Source organism: Taudactylus pleione, unplaced genomic scaffold (assembly GCF_031769625.1).
Source record: "Taudactylus pleione unplaced genomic scaffold, aTauple2 ptg000103l, whole genome shotgun sequence".
NCBI lineage: Eukaryota > Metazoa > Chordata > Amphibia > Anura > Myobatrachidae > Taudactylus > Taudactylus pleione.
The window spans coordinates 4,900,597-4,922,235 of record NW_028284505.1 but is presented as its reverse complement, the minus strand read 5'-3'; positions in this window follow the sequence as shown (position 1 = coordinate 4,922,235).

Sequence of the window (21,639 nt, the reverse complement as noted above, 5' to 3'; positions counted from 1 at the left end):
TATAACGAATTTCAACAGTAATTCCCAGACTGAATCCTGCTGAACACTGATGACAACTGTCCACAAATAGAATTGGGGATTTAGGATAGTTTTCCTCTATCAGTTTCAGTGCAGGTTTTGTGAAATTAATGTCTCACAGTGAGGGCAATATATACAATATGTCCTCACCAGGGGCGTTTTAAGAGAGGAGGGGGCCCGTGTGCAGCCTCCATTTGGTCCCACTCCTCTCTGACAGTGGCACTGAGCGCTGTAGATTCTGGCTTCATGCCCGAACCTACAGCGCATGTGCGAGCCTCTGACAAAATGGCACCTGCGCCTACTTTCCAGGGGACATCTTTTCTGCGCATGCGCAGGTCACTGGGAAAATGGCTGCTGCCATTTTCCCAGTGAGTGTATGCTGCTCTACAGCGCCGGTCCGGCGCTGAGGAGCTGCGCTTTGGGAATCGGCAGAGAGGTAAGTATGATTACCTATGGGTGCAGGGTGTGCGGTGCGGGCCCCCCTGGTCCTAGGGGGCCATGTGCCCCGCACACCCTGCACCCATTATAGATACGCCCCTGGTCCTCCTCACCAACGCACCTCATGCTCCATCTGTCTCATGACCAAATCTGCAGTTCATACCTCATAATAGAGACAACGTGGCAGTCTGCAGGCTCCGTCCGTCTCGTGGCACAAGAACATGCATTTTGTCTGTGCTAGTTTGCAGTTGGTGGTGCACTATTTACTTGCTCTGGCAAGGAATTTTTTGTATACCATTAAGGGAGGGTTAGGGGGGAGAGGGTTAGGGTACTTGCCAGCGCCAGTCGGGATCTCCACTGTTCGGGCTTCGGTATTACTTAATCCCGGCGGCATTACATACATGTGATAGAGGATATTATATATATATTTATATAAATTGAAAGGTATATTAAAAGGTACTAATAACAACGCTACACCCCAATATGTATTCCGTAGATGTTGATGTCTTTATGGAAAAGTTCTTTCCTCATATATATGCAGCAAATTAATGTGGCTTATATCCTGTGAAGGTTTTATGTACTCTATATGGTGGGAATATTCCCTCCAATGTCACTACAGTCTTTATTCTTCCTTTACTTCCTTTAGATCTGAGACTTTAGGTCTGCTCCTCTTCCCCACCTAAACAGCAATCCGGATATTGTATCTGCTGCAACGGCTGTTTGCAGCGGCTTATAGCTCCTTTCTGGGTCTGTAGGTGTGTTGACGGCTGCACTTCGGCGATGCACGCTCCTAAGCTGTAGTCCAGAGCGGCTTAACCAAGACCCTTTTCTCAGCAGCAGCAACTCTGTCCCTTCAAGTTGGCCGATCATAGGACTGCATTATGGGACGGCACAGTCCTATGCTGTAGTGCAGAGCGGCTTTCCCCGGGCTGTCTCCGTCTCAAAAATCAACAAAAAAAACTTGGCCCTTCAGGGGACGTTTCGGGGTACTCAGAAACCCCACCCTGTGTGTGCCTCTGTCCAGCATCTCCATATAGGTGTCTGATTCATTAACGTTTGTGAAACTGGTGGACTAGCAGTGACTCCAGGATATACGGCTATATACTCCACGCTGTGCATACAGAAGCTGGTTGGTTGCTATGGACAACTTCTCCACTTTATCTCTCTCATAGGTTTGATACATCTCCCCCTTAGCGAGTATGAAAAAAACTTGCACTAGTCTTTAGTTAGTACGAAAAATATTTTCTTTCGCTTTTTATTTCAAAACATCAGTATAAATGAAGACTATGAAGAGTACAGTCCTATGTACTGGGGTGAAGACTCCTGTTCCCTAGACAAAGGTACAAATTACAGCAGATCACTCATATCAGAAAGAATTACGAGACTCAATGTTAAGTCCTATATACCCCACTGCAACCTATCTCCTCTAGGAGGCGCCGGCCACAGACAATTTCTGTTACACCATTCTTCTGATGACCTGATTATACATTTTCATGTTCATGTTCCTACTGCTTGTACTAATAAATTATTTGTAACGATATCACACTGTATACTCTGTTCTTTATTGTGTTTCTCTACCTGTACACGATAATTGTTATCCCTGAAAGGAATCCGCTGCCTATGGCGCTCAGATAAGCTTTAATTTATTGTTTGTCTGGCAGGTGTCGGCTTGGTCTTGGCACAAGACACTTTCCTCTATGGGAGTCATCGTTCTCTCTTCCTTCTATTCTCACAGTTTTATTACACCTGGGAAAGCAGCAGGTGCCTGGGAAGTCTGCCCCTGTGCTGTAACAGCGAGATTTCATGTGCCGCTAGTGGCCGGTATGATGCTGGACTGACGCTAATTGGGACTCGCTGGTATATATATCAGTGTTTTGTGTACCTATAACAAGAGGAAGCTGCCGAACTACAATCCAAAATATCCGTGATTTATACAACTGTCATTTGGAGCATCTTTGAGATATATATTTGCGCCAGTTTCAAACTTTATTTATTGATATATATATATATATATATACCTTTTTATATATACAGTATATACTCATACCATCATTTCTTGCCCACTGCCAACAATAATGGCACCATTCCTTTGGGCTCAGCCAGCGCTGCTTTTGTGGGTATTATGACTTCACGTGCAGCAATGTTTATAAAGCTTGTATCCCATTTTACACAATGTTTTTTATTACTAAAAGTCATTTGCACTTTTTCTTGCTTTGCTTGTGCTGTTTCTGCTTATGTATTTTTAAGACAATACAAAGTCCGTGTGGCACCATATAAATACATTATGATAATGATAATAATAATAATAATAATAATATAAATATAGATTATAATAATAAATGTGTTTGTACAGTATATATACTTTATATAATTTAACCAAAAGGGAACAAGAGGCTATCGTAAGTCTGGAGAAAAATTAAAACATGGAAATATAGTTATAAAGAATGCTGACAAAGGAGGGTGAGGGGTGATTATGGATCGAGGTGACTATTTCATTAGAAATTGGAGAATTCTTAATGACACAACATATATTAAAATAGGTGATGATCAAAGTGATAGAATGAAGAATGACATCAATGACCTGTTGAAAAAAAAAAAGTTTAATGAGAAGCGTTTTTTTCGTGGGAAGAATATGGGTATCTCTGGGGTTATCAGCCCAGGATACCCACAGTGTGTTTCCTACCCAAAATACATAAATGGTTGATCCTGATCCAGAAGTGTGGGAGAGCCATGGGAACAGCTTTTGCACTGAGTTTTGCAAATTTGTATATCGGAAAATGGGAGAGTAAGTTTATTGAAGATAGAACCCAGAATCCCTTTCATGTAAATGTTTTGCAATGTTACATAGTTGACACTATCATTGTGTGGAAGAGTAGCTGCAAAGTGGAGATTCACTGACAATGCAGTGGTCTTCTTCAAAATGGCGCCCGTAAAGGGGGAACTTTTTCTCCTATGTCAGGCATTCTGAGATTTTCCTACCGTTGCAGAGATGAGTTTGGTTTGATCATTGGATGATTAAAATCATGTGATAAGTTGGTACGCTATATAAACATAGGATTAGGGATTGATAGCCACACCCCACTGAGGAAGTCTGATTGGACGAAATGCATCTGTTCATGGCTGAGGAGGACATGAACGTGCTGACGTGACGGGTCCAGGAAGGAGTGTGGACGGGCATCAGGATATTGGCTATAGTTCAGTGGATGATATAACAATGTATCACTCACATAAAGCATGTGTATCACACATGCTTTATGTGAGTGGTTTAAATCTTGTTTCAGTAATGAACCTGAGTTTTACCTTATTTCACTATTGTGCGCTTCCTGAATTTTTTTATTCATACAAAGAAATTAATATATATACTTAATCTGGAGATAATAATAACTATGTACATTATAGCAGTTATCTGTTAAATTGGAAGTCCAACATCCCCTACTCCCAGTTTGTTAAGCTGGGTACATACATACCTAAAGATTTTCTGTCCAACCATCCAACTAGCTGATTGGTTGGAATGAAAATCTGGTAACGTATGGGAGTAACTGACAATCAGCAATTTGCTCCCAAATGCTGGAAAATTGACAAAAACTGTTGTTTGAACAAATTGTTTAGATCAAACATTTAACAAACTTGTCTGACCGACCATTTTCATCTGTTTTCTGGCATTTAGGAGCAAATTGCTGATCATCATTTACTCCCATACGTTACCAGATTTTCATTCCAACCAATCAACTAGTTGGATGGTTGGACAGAAAATCTTTAGGTGTGTACCCAGCTTTAGGATTAGACTGAATTGTCTGGAAGATAGTAAGTTTGATGAGCAAGCCAATTTTTACTATGCTAGGTTTATTTTGGAGAAAAAAATATCCTCATAAATTGGTAGAAGATATAATAAGAAAAGCAAGAAGTATCCAACGTCAGGAATTACTTACATACAAAAATAGAGAAGATAAATTCAAAGTATACCATTTTTTGTCCCATTTGTAACTACGTAAATTAATAAAGAGAAGCAAATAAGTACCATCGTAAATTAACATTGGTATATTCTTTTCTCAGATCCTGTTTTAGGTAAAGTTCTACCAAAGAAACCCAGACTTAGTTTCAAAAAAGCTCAGTCATTAAAAAGTACATTTGCTCCTAGTCACCTTCCCATTATACGGACCGATGCTAATCGGATAGAACAATCTAAAGTTTTTTTTTTTCCTTGCGCTCACTGCAAATTTTAAGTTAGGAGAAAACACTTTGTGAATTGTATGATAATTCCAAGAAAAGGAAAATAGAGAGTCTGATGAATTGCCAAAAACATCTGTAGTATATATGATCGATGATAGTATAAGACAAAACGACAATAAAAAACTCGAGCACACTACAAAATTTTTTAAAAAGTAAAAAAAAAATCATGGTGTCCAGAGACATTTCGCAGAATTCGCCCTTAACCAAGTTTACTTTTAAAGCTATTGGACACGTTATACAAGATGAGGGAAAAGTGGATGTTTTGTAGGAGCTTGCGAGGCTGAAAACATGTTGGATGTATACATTGAATACACTAGCCCCTTTTGGCTTGAATGAGGCCAGTGATATATTTCCGATCTTACACGATAAGATACCTCCTGCTTTTTTTTTGTCTTATTATTTAAATTTTTTATCTGTTTACATCAGAGAATATAGATTTACATTGTAGCTGGATGAGTGGCATGCCTTTATAATCCTTCAGTGTATTCTCTCCTCTTCTTCTATGGGAGAGTTTAGATCGTAGCTGCAAGAGGCTTATATTATATTATCTATTATACCATTTTATAATGTAATGGAGTTAGATACGATGTTCCACATTTCATATTATTAAAGTTATAACTGTTAAAATGAGTTATATATATATATATATATATATATGTATATATATAGATATATATATATATCAACTCCACCCCACAAGCTCGCTGCCTAGGTGTCATCCTTGACTCTGAACTGTCCTTTGTTCCCCACTTTCAATCTGTCTCAAAATCATGTTACATACATCTAAAAAACATATCCAAGATTTGACCATATCTTACACAAGACACTGCAAAAACTCTAATCCATGCACTCATTACTTCCCGCATTGACTCTTGCAATAGTCTCCTTACTGGTCTTCCCAAACAGACTTTTGCCACTACAATCCATTTTGAATGCAGCTGCGAGGCTGATCTTTTTCGCCAAACGTTCACTGTCTTCTAGATCAGTCCCTCCATTGGCTACCGGTCTTCTACCATATTCAATATAAAATACTTACACTCACACATAAAGCTATTAACCAAACCACACCAACATACAGGGGCGGATTGGGTCACCGGGACAGGGAGAAAGTCCCCACTGGGCCGGTCCCCTCTCCCCTCTGCTGGGCCACTGTACACTGACTGGCCGGTGGCTCTGGCGGCCGCTACCGCCATAATGAATGAGCCTTTGCGCATGTGCAGAAGCTCATTCAGCAGTAAAGTGTAATGGGCGAGGGAGGGCTGTCGTGCATGCCCAGCCGCAGCAGCTCCTCCCATGGGCCATTGCGGAGCACATGAGGGACACCTCCCGGCTCCGCCTCCATCAGCCTCCAGCGCAGGAACCAAGAAGGAGAGAAGGGGCAGGGGCAGCCTCAGGACTCAGGAGCGTGCAGCCGCAACTGGCACTGGCACAGTGCGTCACTGTGTTGTGTATGTACTGTGTGTATTTTTCAATAAGCCAGGGTCTAGGTGCTAAACTATGCTGTGTGTATATATATATATACAGTACCAGTAACAATGTACTATGTACTGTATCATGGAAACCTGACTTTCTATTCTCATGAACAAGTAGTCACTCGGTTTAGTTTTGTCTGTGATCAAGCTCATTCCAGCAGCCCACAGAGGTCTACATTCAGGGGCAAATTTACTAAAGTGAGAGTTTTTAGAAGTGAGTTTTAGAAGAGAAGTTGCCCATAGCAACCAATCAGATTCTACTTAGCATTTAACGAGCACCTTCTAGAAGATAATAGCTAGAATCTGATTGGTTGCTATGGGCAACTTCTCTTCTAAAACTCACTTCTGAAAACTCTGACTTTAGTAAATTTACCCCTCAGTATTTATACAGCTCCTTTCTCACTCATAAGTATTACTTTAACAGCAATGCAACATATTATATATATAATTATTTATTGTTTTAAGGTGTCCTGTGTGTGTTACTTATGTATCATGCACACTTACATTTATGTAGGTTGCACATGATCATTATTCAGGGGATTGTGCCATTTCTGGAAAGAGAAAAAGAGAGAGAGAGGAGAGAGAGATAGAGAGCGAGAGAGATAGAGAAGGGGGAGAGAGAGAGAGAGAGGAGAGAGAGAGGGGGGGGAGAGAGAGAGAGAAGGGGGAGGGAGAGAGAGAGAGAGAGAGGAGAGAGAGATAGAGAGGGGGAGAGAGAGAGAGAGAGAGGAGAGAGAGAGGGGGGGGGAGAGAGAGAGAGGAGAGAGAGAGAGAGAGAGAAGGGGGAGGGAGAGAGAGAGAGAGAGAGGAGAGAGAGATAGAGAAGGGGGAGAGAGAGAGAGAGAGAGAGAGAGAGAGAGAGAGGGGGGGAGAGAGAGAGAGAAGGGGGGAGGGAGAGAGAGAGAGAGAGAGATAGAGAGGGGGGGAGAGAGAGAGAGAGAGAGAGGAGAGAGAGGGGGGAGAGAGAGAGAGAGAGGGGGGAGAGAGAGAGAGAAGGGGGAGGGAGAGAGAGAGAGAGGAGAGAGAGATAGAGAGCGAGAGAGGGGAGAGATAGAGAGAGAGAGGAGAGAGAGAGAGAGAGAGAGAGAGGGGGGGGAGAGAGAGAAGGGGGAGGGAGAGAGAGAGAGAGAGGGAGAGAGAGAGCGAGAGAGAGGAGAGAGAGGGGGGGAGAGAGAGAGAGAAGGGGGAGGGAGAGAGAGAGAGAAAGAGGAGAGAGAGAGAGAAAGAGGAGAGAGAGAATATATATATATTATATACATATGCAAGAGGGGGCACTAAGTGCTTATACAAATATTGCCAGGTTGCCTTCCCGCGATGTTAATAGCAGATGGTGTACTGTATATAAATGAACTGAGGGCACTCCACGGGCTTCTTATATGGAAAATAAAGTGCTTCTTATTCCAACGATTGCATGCTCGGTTACATTACTTTTTTTGGGCTGCACTCACCCTCTGGATTGCCCTCCCACGCACAAAAAAGACTTTCCTCTAGTCTCCAAACCTTCAAGCGTTCTCTGAAAACTCTCCTCTTCAGACAAGCTCATCAGATTCCAGAACCACCCACATAACCTTCATAGCTTCCATATCTTATTACATCCCTTCTTACAGTTTACTCATAACCTCACATATTTTCTTTCTTCAATTTCACATCCTCCTAACCCCTAGGCCAACATTCCTGTGTGACTGGATCATACAGCTCACCAAGAACCTCTGCAATCTGGCTGGACCAATTTGCAATATGTAGCTCCTATCTTTGTGTATCAACACCTATTTCCCTGTTGTTCTATTAATGTTGCTTTCATTTGTAAAGAGCAACGGAATATGCTGCGCTATATAAGAAACTGTTAATAGATAATAATATATATATTGTACCACATCATTATATTAGTGTAATAAATACCTGTATTGTTACTTCATATGAAGCTTTTGAAAATGTGTATCATCAAATAGATGTAGCTACTGTATGCATGTCTATATCATATATTTTTATGGTATTTTTTTATATAAATGTCATAAATATGACCTACATAATATGGTTTAAAGTAGCCATTAGATATAGCATCTAGATATTTTGAGAACCATATTCTTTTAAATAATATATGTCGCCAATAATATAACAAAAAAAAATGGTGTCTTCTGATGTGATTTACACAGGAATTGTCACCAATAGAAAAATATGGAAACTGTGTTTCTCTACAAGAGATAATATTAAAAGGCACCATTTTTATTATTTATTAAGAGTTGTTAAAAAAAAATCAACAATATGATAACCAAAAAGAGACATTTGATGATCGTATGAATGTTATTAAAATTCCCAGTGTGGACCTAAGTTGTCATTGTTAATTTTATACAGAATGTGTGTTATTACGTATGTCATTCATTTTATGGAGACTAATTATCTGTGCTTGTTGGTTTAATTGATGTGGCAATAGGTACATCGCCAATTTCTGTGATGGACACACACACACTGACGAAGTCCTTTTGATGATGAAACGCGTTTGGGGGCTTTACAGAGACGAAGATGCAGTGACATCACATAGCTGAGAATGAGTCTTGAAGCGCTTGTATTCCAGCGGTCATCCAAAGATATCAATGGGACCTCGGCGCATACCACACCAGGAGCGATATTCAGATATGCCATGTAAGTGTCACGGATCCTTGAGTAAATTTTATCTGACATACGTCCCCATGATGCTCTTTTTTGATGTACAATTAGCCCTTGAGGAAAGGCTAAAGAGGGGAATTGCGCTTTGGCCACGGACATGATGCCGGATTTTTCAATTCATCTTATTTTCTGTTGCGCATAGGTTTTACCTTTTGTGTATATGTATAAATATATATATATATATATACACACATACATACATAATTATTTTCCATCCCCACACTACTTATATTTTCCTTTATGTGATTTGAATTTGTACATTTGCTGCTCAGTGTACAATCTCATCAGACAATAAATATGAACTGAGAAGTGAAAATAGTCACCTTCCGTTCCAATGAATGTGTGTAAATATCTCACTACAGACCCAGCTTTTGTTTGCGGAGTCCGACTCTGTGCCAGGCACCATCTCCACTCCTACTGTGAACAGCTCAAGCGTCCTTGAGCCTTTGTGTAAAATGCATAGGCTAGGCACAATAAGTAATCAGGGTAAAGATACTGATGTACAGGGGCTTACTGAGGACTAACACCTAAACACCGTGGAGACACTTTATGGGCTGAATCACCAGCTGTTCACCAGGGGCACCTAGACTGGGTTACTAATTACCCTGGCCTGGGTTTGCCAGGGAGCCAGAGTTATGTCTCTGAGGTTGCACTATGGGTCATAGACACGTCCCCTTGTCACACCTCTCAGCAGTATTGGGGGCTTAACCAAACTCTCTGCACCCCTGCCACAAACTAGTGATATCACGGAAGTCTGAGACCTTTTGAGCCACTGATGTCGTTGATTTTCTGATGAATATTAGATTAGCCCATAGAATAGTGGTCCCCAATGTTTAGTCAATGGGTCCATCTAATAACCCCAATTCCCCCAAAAAACCAATTAACCCCTATTAAATTAGTTTGCAGAAAATGACTGCGGTAGTGTGCGGCCATCATCAATGCCCTGGACACTGCCCCTCCCCCCTTCCACCGCTCATTACACGGAGCACTCAGAATAACAGCGGTCTGTGCTTGAGCATTAATTAAAGAAATCCACTGACGTAATTTTGCTGAATTATTTTAATTGTCATGAAGCCACAACTTCTAACCAGCAGAATATCACATTCATTGCAGGGATGCTGTAATATATACAGCATTATACAAGTTCACCTTAAAGACAAGTTAGGCAAATATAAAGTTATAAACACATCTTCCGATGGTTTAGTACAGTCTTTGGAGGAGTTACACCTGTAATTAGAGTGCTTTTGGAAACAGTCGTTCCTGTACGTCTCCCTAAAAATAAGTCAAACTTTTTTTTTTTTTTTTTTTAATAAAAAGAGTAATTGCCAGATGCAGGAATCATGCAATGAAACTTTTAGATTAGCTACATCCATTAAAACATTACACTTAATTAAAGTCAGTCCGATCTTTATTACTTGCATAGTGCCAGTCTTGCCACAAAGGGCCGAATTCAATTCAATGCGAAGTTGAATAGCCATGGGAAGGAGCTCCCGCAGCTATTCATTTCAACGCGCTGTTTGCCTGGTCGGGAAGCAGGTAAGTCTGAGAATGCCGGGTCTCGCGACTTAACCTGGGTGTTAAGCCGCGGTAACCGGCGTTCTGACTAAAGTGCCGGGGTGCGCGGTTGTTAGCGCCGCGCTAAGCCGGCAAACAGCTGCGCGATCGACACTTTTGTTGGATTTCTCCTCGCATCCCCAGGGTGGTGTGAGAAGAAATCCTTTAGCTGCCCAAACAGCGCAGTGTATTGAATAGCTGCGGGAGCTCTCTCCAGGGGCTATTCATCATCGCACTGAATTGAATCCTGCCCAAAAACCCTGAAGTACAATTATGTGGCGAATAACAAATTAAGTGACACTTTGGTTTGAGCAGGAACATAGTTAAAGTCAAAAGTCTCTGATGAAAACAGTTGTAGTAACGGGATAGGTACTGGATGGCGGTGCTCAGGATCTCGATGGTCAGAATCCCGTGCCGGTATCCTAACCCTCCCCCTTAGTGCCTAACCCTGCTACATACCTTTGGGATTCCGGCTCCAGTATTCTCACCGCTGGCATGCCGACTGTTTCGATGCTGAACGTATCCTGTAGTAATATGTTTAGACTTACCTTGATTAAAATGATACAACCTCAACTTTTTTTTAATAATATGAGGAAATTATATTGGGCTGATTCAGAGTTGGGAGCAAAGCAGAATAAATGAGTAACTTTGCACCTGCACAAACACTGTTCAATACAAAGGGGACAAGGCACGGGCCACAGACTGTTTCTGCATGCATTGACTGAATGCATTTATTTTTTTTGCATGCAGGGTAAATACTGGCTGCTTCTGCATGTAGCCCACAAATGCTGGACAGCTTTATTCTTACACTGCAATCATGGCGGTTTAAGGAGCCCATTTGCAGGCTCCATGCGGGCCCCCTCCTCTCCGCAGTTAAGTAGACTCTATGCTACGCCATGTTCCCGGTGAGTTCTCTACTGTGCATGCGCAAATCACCAGGAAAATGCCCACAGAGCTGGAAGACCTGCTGGGAGTGTCTGAAGGATGCACCGTGGCGCTGTCTTTGCAGCAAGATGTCTTATATGGCACCCCGCATGGTAGAAGAAAGTGCAGACAGGGTAGCGACCATGATGCCTCCTGGGCCTGGCTCCCTGGGCGGCAGCACCAGTAATACTGCTTTTATACCAATGCTCCGGGTCTGACCCGGAGGTTGGAACAGACCCAGAACTTCCCCGGTGCTGACCCAGGACATTTCCGAGCCGACCCAGGATATTTCTGAGCCGACGCTCACAACGGAGCTGGGTCTGCAGTGACGTCATCTTCAAGCGCCACTGACCCGGATCACGCCATTTACAATGCAGGGTGGCACCGGTAACTACCCACGGCAACCCTGCAAAATACCCAAGATGGACCCGGGTGGTTCCATTTACACCGACAAAAATCCCGAATTGTTGCTCATCAACCTGGGATTTTTAGCTCGGCGTAAAAAGGTTATTACATACCCCTTGTTCTGTTTTGAATCTGCTCCTGGTGATGCAATGTGGAAGTTTGGGACCATCCAGTACCCTAATTCCTGACATCGCCATGAGCATCTCTATAATGAGAGACACAAATAACCTACAATGAGCCCATAACCTCCTCACAGTTGTGTGGAGCTTCTAGACCAGTGGTTCCCAAACTCAGTCCTCAGGACCCCACACAGTTCAACTTTTCCCGGTGCACAGGTGTGCTCATTACTTAAGCTGGGCATACACGTCCAGATAAAATGCCCGTCAGACCGACAGACATTTTATCTGGCAGCCTGCCAGCCGCAGATGTACGCGGTATACACTGTGAGATTTCTCTCACAGTGTATTAGCCCCAACATCTGCGCTCCGCCCCCGGGGGAGGAGACATTTCCCTGGTCCTACCCCCCGACATCTGCGCTCCGCCCCCGGGGGAGGAGACATTTCCCTGTTACTTCCATGGGAAGGAACACAGGAAATGGCTGTCTGTCGGCCGCGGCTGGGCATACACTGGCCGATGCGGCCGACAGTTACCTCATAAATATTGCATCGGACGGGCATGCTGGACAATCCGGCATGCCCAACCGCGCAATATTTAATCCTCAGTCGCCAGCACACATGCTACAATTATCAGGGCGATCCGGCCCGATATCCGCGGATCGCCCTGATAATTGTAGCGTGTATGGCCAGATTACCTGACACGTTTTAAAAGACCCACAGGTGGTGCTAATTATCTCACTTGTGATTCTGTCAGGAGACCTGGAAAACATGAACTGTTTGGGATCATGAGGACCGACTTTGAGAAGAGCCATCGTGCCACTAAGCCCTGACTGCCATCACTAATATGGCCAATAAAAATGAATTTGCGATAGGGGGAACAATAAATATTTTTTGATGCGGGCACCATTTAAATAATAAATATTTTAGTTCCCTCAAAATAAGTACATTTGTAGTGGCCCAATTGGCAATCATTTAGTTAATATTGGCAGCTTAATCGAATTAATAAATAATATTGATCTATTCATCTAATTAATCGTTAATCTGGCCCACTAATCAATAATATGTATCATTATTATAGTAGCAAGGCTTTTATAACACATATTGTTTGCCCATGTGATAAACGTATTGTGTCTCGTCATCTCCTGATTGGCCAGACAGCTCTGCGGCGGTATTGTGGCAGTTTGCCACTTTCTGGATCGCCAGACAATTAGTTTTACTTTTGAGAGTCAGAGCATCCTTTAGTAAATTCAGTGGTTTTGACCACTAAACCCTCATAGATCTGCAGTGACGTGCGGCGGTTTGAAACAATCCTTAGTAAAATTTACCTTCTGAAAAGGAAATATTTGTATGGAATCGGTATATAATGCCGGCGGCTATTTAGCCGCTGGATCAAATACCGACAGCGGCAGCCCGGCGGGTCGAAATCTCGATAGCTGAAGGTAAGTACCCTAACCCTCCCCTCTCTAACCCTCCCTTAGGGGTGCCTAAATCTAACCCCCCTCCCTGAACCCGAAACCTAACCCTCCCAGGGGGCTGCCTAACCCTAACCTCCCCCCTAGTGGTGCCTAAGCCTAACCCTCCCCGTGCTGATAGACGCTAAGACACGGCCTACCTTCCTACGGTATGCAGGGTGTCGGGATTCCGTAGTGGGGCTAATGACAGGCGTCTAGATTTCGACGCCTATCTTTAGTCCCATGTTGGGATGTGTCGGGATATCGGCGGGTGGGATAGTGCCCGCCGAAATCCTGACTCCATACCATTTGTATGGCGTCTGCTGCCGATGTGGATGCTATCAATCACATACAGCAGATATTACACACAGAATAGTGTCAGTAACTGAATACTTGTTACGGTCAATCACATATCCTATATGGGGGGAGGTGTAGGAGGTGTTAGTTGTTTTTCCGGTAACTTTGCACATTTTGTGCTGCATTTACCAGTTCCTTGCATGGGATGTGTACGGGATCCCAGTGGTCAAAATCCCAACGCCAGCATCCCGACAGGTTTAGGATACCAACACTTGTCGGTCGGTATTCTAATCCTCCCCCTAACCCCGCTACTGACCTTTGGGATTCCGGCTGCGGCATTCTGACCCCCGGAACCCCCTTTTGTCGGGATACTAAGTATATCCCCCTTACATGTATGAATGCAGGGCAGTGATATGAATGATGGAGGCACTATGCGTCCCTATCATAATCGGCGCTATTAAGCAAACAGGTGGCTGAAACGGTCAGTGGCAATGACGGCTTCGTCCACTGTACCTTACAATTTCGCCAGCTCAGGCTGGCGCTGCTGTAGCTCCATCCATGGGTCCCTGTTTGTCTATGCAGTGATCGTGTTGCTTTTAAATATTCTTTCGACAGCCTCTCAGCAGTGAAAGGACACGTGCGCCGTATATATCGCCTGCAGTTACCACTGGCAGCTTTTGAGCAGACTTGACTGTGAGAGATGGTCAAAGCAGCTGAAAGAGGGAGCGTGTGATTCACCGGAGAAGCGAGCTGACACTCTCCCACTTCGGCTTTTCATACATTGGGGCGGTATTTGGCCCCGGCTTCTCCTGGATATTGGGCAAAGCAGGGCCGTGTATTTAAAGATCTTAAGCCACAGGATAAAACATCTCCCCCATTGTGCAGGAAATTTGGCTCCATTATTTTATATCATTTCCAGATTTCAACAGTTTTATTTTTGACTATTATGCATAATTGGCAACTCTCCCTCATGGTCAGGGAGACTCCCTAAAATAGTATGTAACTGTTATATTGAAAAAAAAAGATAATGGGGCAATTAGTATAATTTCCCTGCATTGGTTGTAAAGGTGCCCATCCACTAGCCGATGTAGAAACGAGAGCACGATTACGACATTGTCGTTTCTCTTTCAGTTTTTTGCCAATGATTTTGTATAATAATAATCGACAATATATGGTGATCACCAAATGCTGATTCCGACCAGGCAATTGTTATCCATTATTTTATCCATATATCCAACATACATATACAGTCAGGTGCATAAATATTGGGACATTGACAGAATTTTCATATTTTGGCCTCTTTGCAACAAAGTATTAAAAAGTGAAAGTTAGATTTAAGTTTGTTTAGTTTGTCCCATTACTTTTGGCCCCTTAAAAAGTGGGAGGCACATATAGAAACCGTTGTAATTCCTACACCGTTCACCTGATTTGGATGTAATTACCCTCAAATTAGATCTGAAAGTCTGCAGGTAAAGCACATCTTGTTTGTTTCATTTCAAAGCCATTGTGGTGGTGAATAGAGGCCAAAATATGAAAATTCTGTCAATGTCCCAATATTTATGCACCTGACTGTATATATCACTAGCTGAAGTACCCGGAGAGTCCCGGGTTTAAATCTTCAAGTTATTAAGTTTAATTATGTAATGTCATCCAAATCCATCCAGTGGAAGGCCCAGAACCAGCTCAAGTCAAATTTCTGCCCAGCGCACTCTGCTGTGAGGTCCACCCGGGACCCCAACCATTCCATTAGGCATCCCAGACCAACTGCCACCCCTCTGTGAAGTTTTCATCCAAATCCATCCAGAAGGAAGAGAACAGGCTCTCAGGTCAAAGTTCTGCCCAGCGTACACAAACGGGAGGTCCGACCGGAACCCTATCCCCCCCCTAAAATCTGACCAGGATCCAAGTGGACCACCTCACGTTGGTTTCATCCCAATCGGTGCAGGGATGTATGTTCAGGTTGTTTTATTATGTCATTCAAAACCATCCAGTGGATGGCCCAGAACAGGCTCCCTGGGTCAAAGTTCTGCCCGTCGCGCTCTGCCATGAGGTCTGACAGGACCCCAACCACCCCATTAGGCATCCCAGACTATGAGCAGTTTTCATCCTAATCCACCCAGTGGAAGGCCCAATGTTACCCATCACTCTGTGACGTTTTCGACAAATCCATCCAATGGAAGGCTCAGGACAGGCTCCCCGGGTTACTGTTCTGCCCAGTGTACACCAACGGGAGGTCCGGGATCCAACTGGACCACATCACGTTGGTTACAACCCAATCGGTGCAGGGGTGTCCGAATACTGGACAGACCAGTTCATTTTATATATAAGATTGTATCCATATAGCCAACATGTTTCATTTTGCCAACCAATCATGGCTTTAAATTGGCAGTGTATGATAACGAGCAGATGGTACAATAATGCACATGTAGTAAAACGAGGATTTGGTGAAAATGGTCGTCGACTCTCTGGAAAATATTGCCACTGTATGGATGCAAATTGGCGTATCACAGAATTGTGAAATCGGCGAAAATAACATGAGATTGGGAAATTGTTTTTTGGGATTGTTGGTGTATGGCAGAGTTTCCCAGACTTGGTAATCAAGGCACCCCAACAGTCCAGGTTTTAACTATATCCTTGATTGACCACAGGTGAATTAATTAGTACTTCAGTCAATTTGATTTAACCATCTGTGCTCAACCATCGATATCTCTAAAACCTTAACTGTAAAGCTGGCTACACATCTAAAGATTATCTGTCCAACCAGCCAACTTGTTGATTGGTTGGAATGAAAACCTAGTAAGGAATGAAAGCAAATGACAATCAGCAATTTGCTCCCAAACGCTGGAAAATGGACCAAAACTGTTGTTTGAACGAATAGTTTAGATCAAACATTTAACAAACTTGTCTGACGGCCATTTTCATCTGTTTTCTGGCATTTACTAGCAAATTGCTGATCATCATTTACTCCCATACGTTACCAGATTTTCATTCCAACCAATCAACAAGTTGGCTGGTTGGATGTAAGTTGGTCTAGTGTGTGGCCAGCTTTAGAAAGCCTTCAGGACCGCGTTGGGGAACCTCTGGTGTATGGGCTCCTTAAGTTAGCAACAGTCTGACATGTATTGTGGATGTTGTCCCAGGAACGCAGGCATACGGTGGTTTCTATTAGGAAACAGGAGTTATTGTTTATTCCATTCCTCTTCCTCGGTAGCGTGACTTCTGTGTTTTTCTCCTCCCTTTTCTTAGAACAGTAGGGAGGGCACGCCAGCCAAGGGGGACAGAGATAAAACACAAGAGTATAAGCACCGTTCCTGGGCCAGGCGACTACTAAGATAAAAGAAAACTCTGTTATGTGCTAGATTGATGGAGCAGGTCTGCTTTAAGCATGGTATTAGGACACAGTAAGCATAGCTCAGCGGACTACAACACTCCCAATTCTTGCTGCCCTTTTGATTTGTAAACACGTATTAAACCTCCAGTCTCATGGGCACTAAATTTAAAGAACAAAATTGCCTGAAAAAAAAAAAAAAGCATAAGACCCGATTCAGAGATGTACGCTAATCACGCAGCCGTTAGGTCTAGTACACATCGGCTGTGTGATATGCGAATACATCGGTCATCTGAGTAACTCCTCCGGTTACTCAGGACGGCCGTGAAATTAACACTGCTGAAGCCAGTGAAGCTGCATCCAAAACTGCAGCCACTGGCTTCAGCATGCCCAGAAAGTGGAGACCCCCGTTTTTTAGCAATGCTGCCTGTTGCCACTCACACTCCACCCCCACTCTCAAACAGGCTGCGGCATCGAGGGCACTGCGATCTCGCAGAATGAGACCTGCGCATGCACAGGTCTCACACCATCAGAGCTGTATGTAAACCATCCGGTATGCGTACTTCTTTGAATTAGACCCGCTTCAGAGATATACGCAAACCCAATGGTTTGAGTAAATCTCTGTTGGTAGGTTAAATGGGCATGGGCCAGAGCCGCAGTGTGAATGCGACTCCAGTCACAGTCAGATTTACAGACCGCAGCCAATTGGGGGCAGAGACGACCAGAAAACATCGGAAGACGCAGATTTCATGGCCCCGGCTGAGGAGTTCCGGCAGCCATTCTGACTAAGGCTAGGCATGTCCAGATGGCAGATGACTGCCCAATGGTGATCCGAAGCTGCATTCTCTGACACAGCAGATCACAAAAGCCGGCTTGATGTGTCTATTTACAAAAGACGCTGGTATCTATACATGGTTAAATAAAAAACAAAAAAACTCTTGGCACAAGCAGAGGAGCACTGGACCTGGCGCACCAAGAGGGGTTGTGCAGCGTGACTGCAGTAACATCTGTACCTGTGTGTACAGGAGTACTTACAGACATTATTTGGCTCTAACTAATGCATAGAACCCCCACTTTGATATTAACACAGCCGTTTGCAAGCTCACCAGCTGCACAGGTGCCACATGAATCCCAATAAACAATGGAGATCTATAGATTGTAATTCAGAAAACACACTTAGGCACTTAAGTACCATGTCGAGACAAATAAAGGAGATTGCAAAAGAGATAAATGAATGTGTTTTATGACAGGACAGGGCTTACTCCGTGCATAAGAGCGATTTAATTAGCAGGGAACAGATGATCATTACCATGAAAGGAATACTAACTGCTTCATTAACATGGTCAGCCTCGTCCCAACAGCATAACCCACGCCGATACGGTACTACAGCTATACTAGCAAAGCCAATCTGTACAGCAAGCACTGGGGCCCGTGGGACTCAACAGGACCGTATTAAGGGCCACATGGGTCTGGGGCAGAAAATGATCAAGAGCTTATAGCGAGAAGGGGAGGAGCTATAACCTGCACTGTGTGGGTGCAGCCACCCCCCCAAAACTATCTGCCTCAATATTTTCCCAACTATGTAAAAGTGTCAACATTCTGTGAAAATAAATAATGAAATACACTTTTAATACAATGATTTACAGCTGACCAATTTGGCGGCGGCTGGTCAACATCATGACGACCAGCCGCCTAAATTCCGAGTCTGACCCGGAGGTTGGAACAGGATTCCAAACCGGATCAGACCCAGAATTTAGCCAGTGCCGACCCAGAAAATTCCCGAGTCAGTGCCTTTCACACCGGAGCCGGGTCTACAGTGACCCAGCTCTTCTGGAGTGGAAGTGGACGCTTGGAGATGACGTCATCTCCAAGCGTCACTGGAGCCTTCCAATCGGTAGGCATGCGGCGCGCTCCAGGTCATCGTGACCCTGATCGCACCGTTTACAATGCAGGGTTCCACGGGTCAGTCCCGTGTTAAACCTTGCAAGTTACCTGGGTTGCATCGCCGGGTCACCCGACACGGGAATCCAACCCTGTCCCCTTTTACACCCGGGTTAACCCTGCAATAACCTGGGTTTTAACTCTAGTGTAAAAGGGGGTATTATTAATCTAGCCCTGGGACCCAATGAATCATACAACCCATGTTGATCACTCCAAAACCAAATCACACCCTGCAATTGGCCCCAGCTGCCTGGTAACAAACACGCTAAGAAAGTCCTATACACATGGGGAATGGATCAAATTGTAGCACAAACTTAACTGCCGACGTGAGTGATGGAGTCCAGCAGCGGATGAGGAGCTCTATATACTGTGACCGTTGTACGCATCTCATCGCAATTACAGTATAGACATTCCAAATAATGATCCGAACACAGACTCTTAAGCTGGCCACACACTAGACCAACTTTCATCCAACTTGTTGATTGGTTGGAATGAAAATCTGGTAACGTATGGGAGTAACTGACAATCAGCAATTTGCTCCTAAATGCCAGAAAACAGATGAAAATGGATGTCAGACAAGTTTGTTAAATGTTTGATCTAAATTATTTGTTCAAACAACAGTTTTGGTCCATTTTCCGGCGTTTGGGAGCAAATTGCTGATTGTCATTTGCTTTCATCCCTTACCAGATTTTCATTCCAACCAGTCAATTAGTTGGCTGGTTGGACAGATAATGTTTAGATGTGTGGCCAGCTTTAGTTCCTGAAATATTTCTTGAAGGACATTGAGCTAGACTTGTGGTTACCAACATATGTCGGGGGCAACTGTGAAAACCGGTCTTAAAGATAGATGCCAACATAAAACTGACAAGAGGCTGTGCATTCATGAAAGTAGCAGCAAGGCATTGGGAAGTTACCGGATATTCTGAAAACGTGAAATCGGTCATCCCAGGTACTCCCTTCTTTCTAAACTGTAGGTTTGAAGCCATGTACCTAAAGAGGACCACAGATCTAGGTTACATGGATTCTCTAAGGCAGTGATTCCCAGCCTCGGTCCTGAAGGCACACATCCACTAGACCACAGGTTCTCAAACTCGGTCCTCAGGACCCCAAACAGTGCATATTTTCCAGGTCTCCTCAAAGAATCAGAAGTGAAATAATTACTCCACCTGTGGATCTTTGAAAATGTGTCAGTGAGTAATGAATACACCTGTGTACCTGCTGGGTGACCTGGAAAATGTGACCTGTGTGGGGCCCTGAGGACCGAGTTTGAGAACCTCTGCTCTAGACGACAGGCAAAAGACTGCACGATTACAACATTGTAATCGTGCAGTCGTTTGTCTGTCCTGTGATGTGCCTTCACTAAACGAGCAGGCGCTCCGTGAAGGCACATCAATCATCTGCTAACATGTTGACCCTGACTATATCAGGTTGCACAACATATTTGTCTAAACGACCAACGATGTTCAAACGATAAGGATATTTGAGGAATCTAAAATATAAAACAGATTTTGATTTGTTTGACAGTTTTTTGTTTATAACATAATTCCATGTGTTCTTTCATAGTTTTGATGTCTTCAGTATTAATCTATATTGAAAATAATTTAAATAAACAAAAAACATTGAATGAGGTGTCCAAACTTTTGACTGGTACACTTAAGGCCATCTAGCATATTTTAACTTCACCCTTGAGTGGCTGCATTAGGAACAGGTCTAAAGAGTTGTCCTTGACAAATATACTATAAATGGAGATGACAGGACTGCAGTCTGAAACCGTATAGTTTGTACCACAGAAAAAAAAAAAAAAAAAAAGATTCCCTCCAGCACACTGCAGCAATATTAGCAAAAATACTTGAATCCTACATGATAATAGAAATTCAGAGGTATTGGTTGCATACATTTGGAAATATACGATTAAGCGCCGGGCCAGCGTCAAGGCTCCTCTATACAGGCACTGGTCTAGAGGAGCCTTGGCGCTGGCCCGGCGCTTAATCATATATTTCCAAATGTATGCAATCAATACCTCTGAATTTGGATGTAGGATTCAAGTATTTTTGCTAATATTGCTGCAGTGTGCTGGAGGGAATCATCTTTTTTCTGTGGTTCAGTATAAACCCCGCCCCTTACAAGCACCTGAGCAATATCATTAAGCTGATGTGAGCGACCACCATACTTTCTATTTACCGTATTAGTTTGTGTCTGGTTTGAACCACGCTCCGCGCACACACAAAAAAAAGTCATGGTACACATGCTGCATATAAGAGCAGGCTGTCAGCATTTCTGCACTGTAGAACACACCACTGAAATTATTTTCATTACAAATGATACTTTTTACATTTCTCACCCAGGTGTAGGCAACGGAACAGCACTGTTAGGGCATGCTAAAACTGTCAGATATCATGCTGGGAGTAGTAGTTCCACAGCAGGTAGCATGCCAGACATTATCTACCCCTGTTCTAACCCAATGAGGCATTTCCTCTCAACACGATTGTGTGTATGGAATCTGGCAGAAACGTTATGCTAGGGGTTCCCAACCACGGTCCTCAAGGCACACTAACAGTCCAGGTTTTAAGGATAGCCATAGTTGAGCACAGGTGACTAAATTAGTACCTTACTTTTTTTGATTTAACCATCTGTGCTTAAGCATGGATATCACTAAAACCAGAACTGAAAGTGTGCCTTGAGGACCGAGGTTGGGAAATCACTGCGTTATGCCATTGTTTCCCAACGCCAGTCCTCACCCTAACAGGGCACACTTTCCAGGTCTCCTCTGACTGATTGCCACATGTGGTTCCCTTAAAATC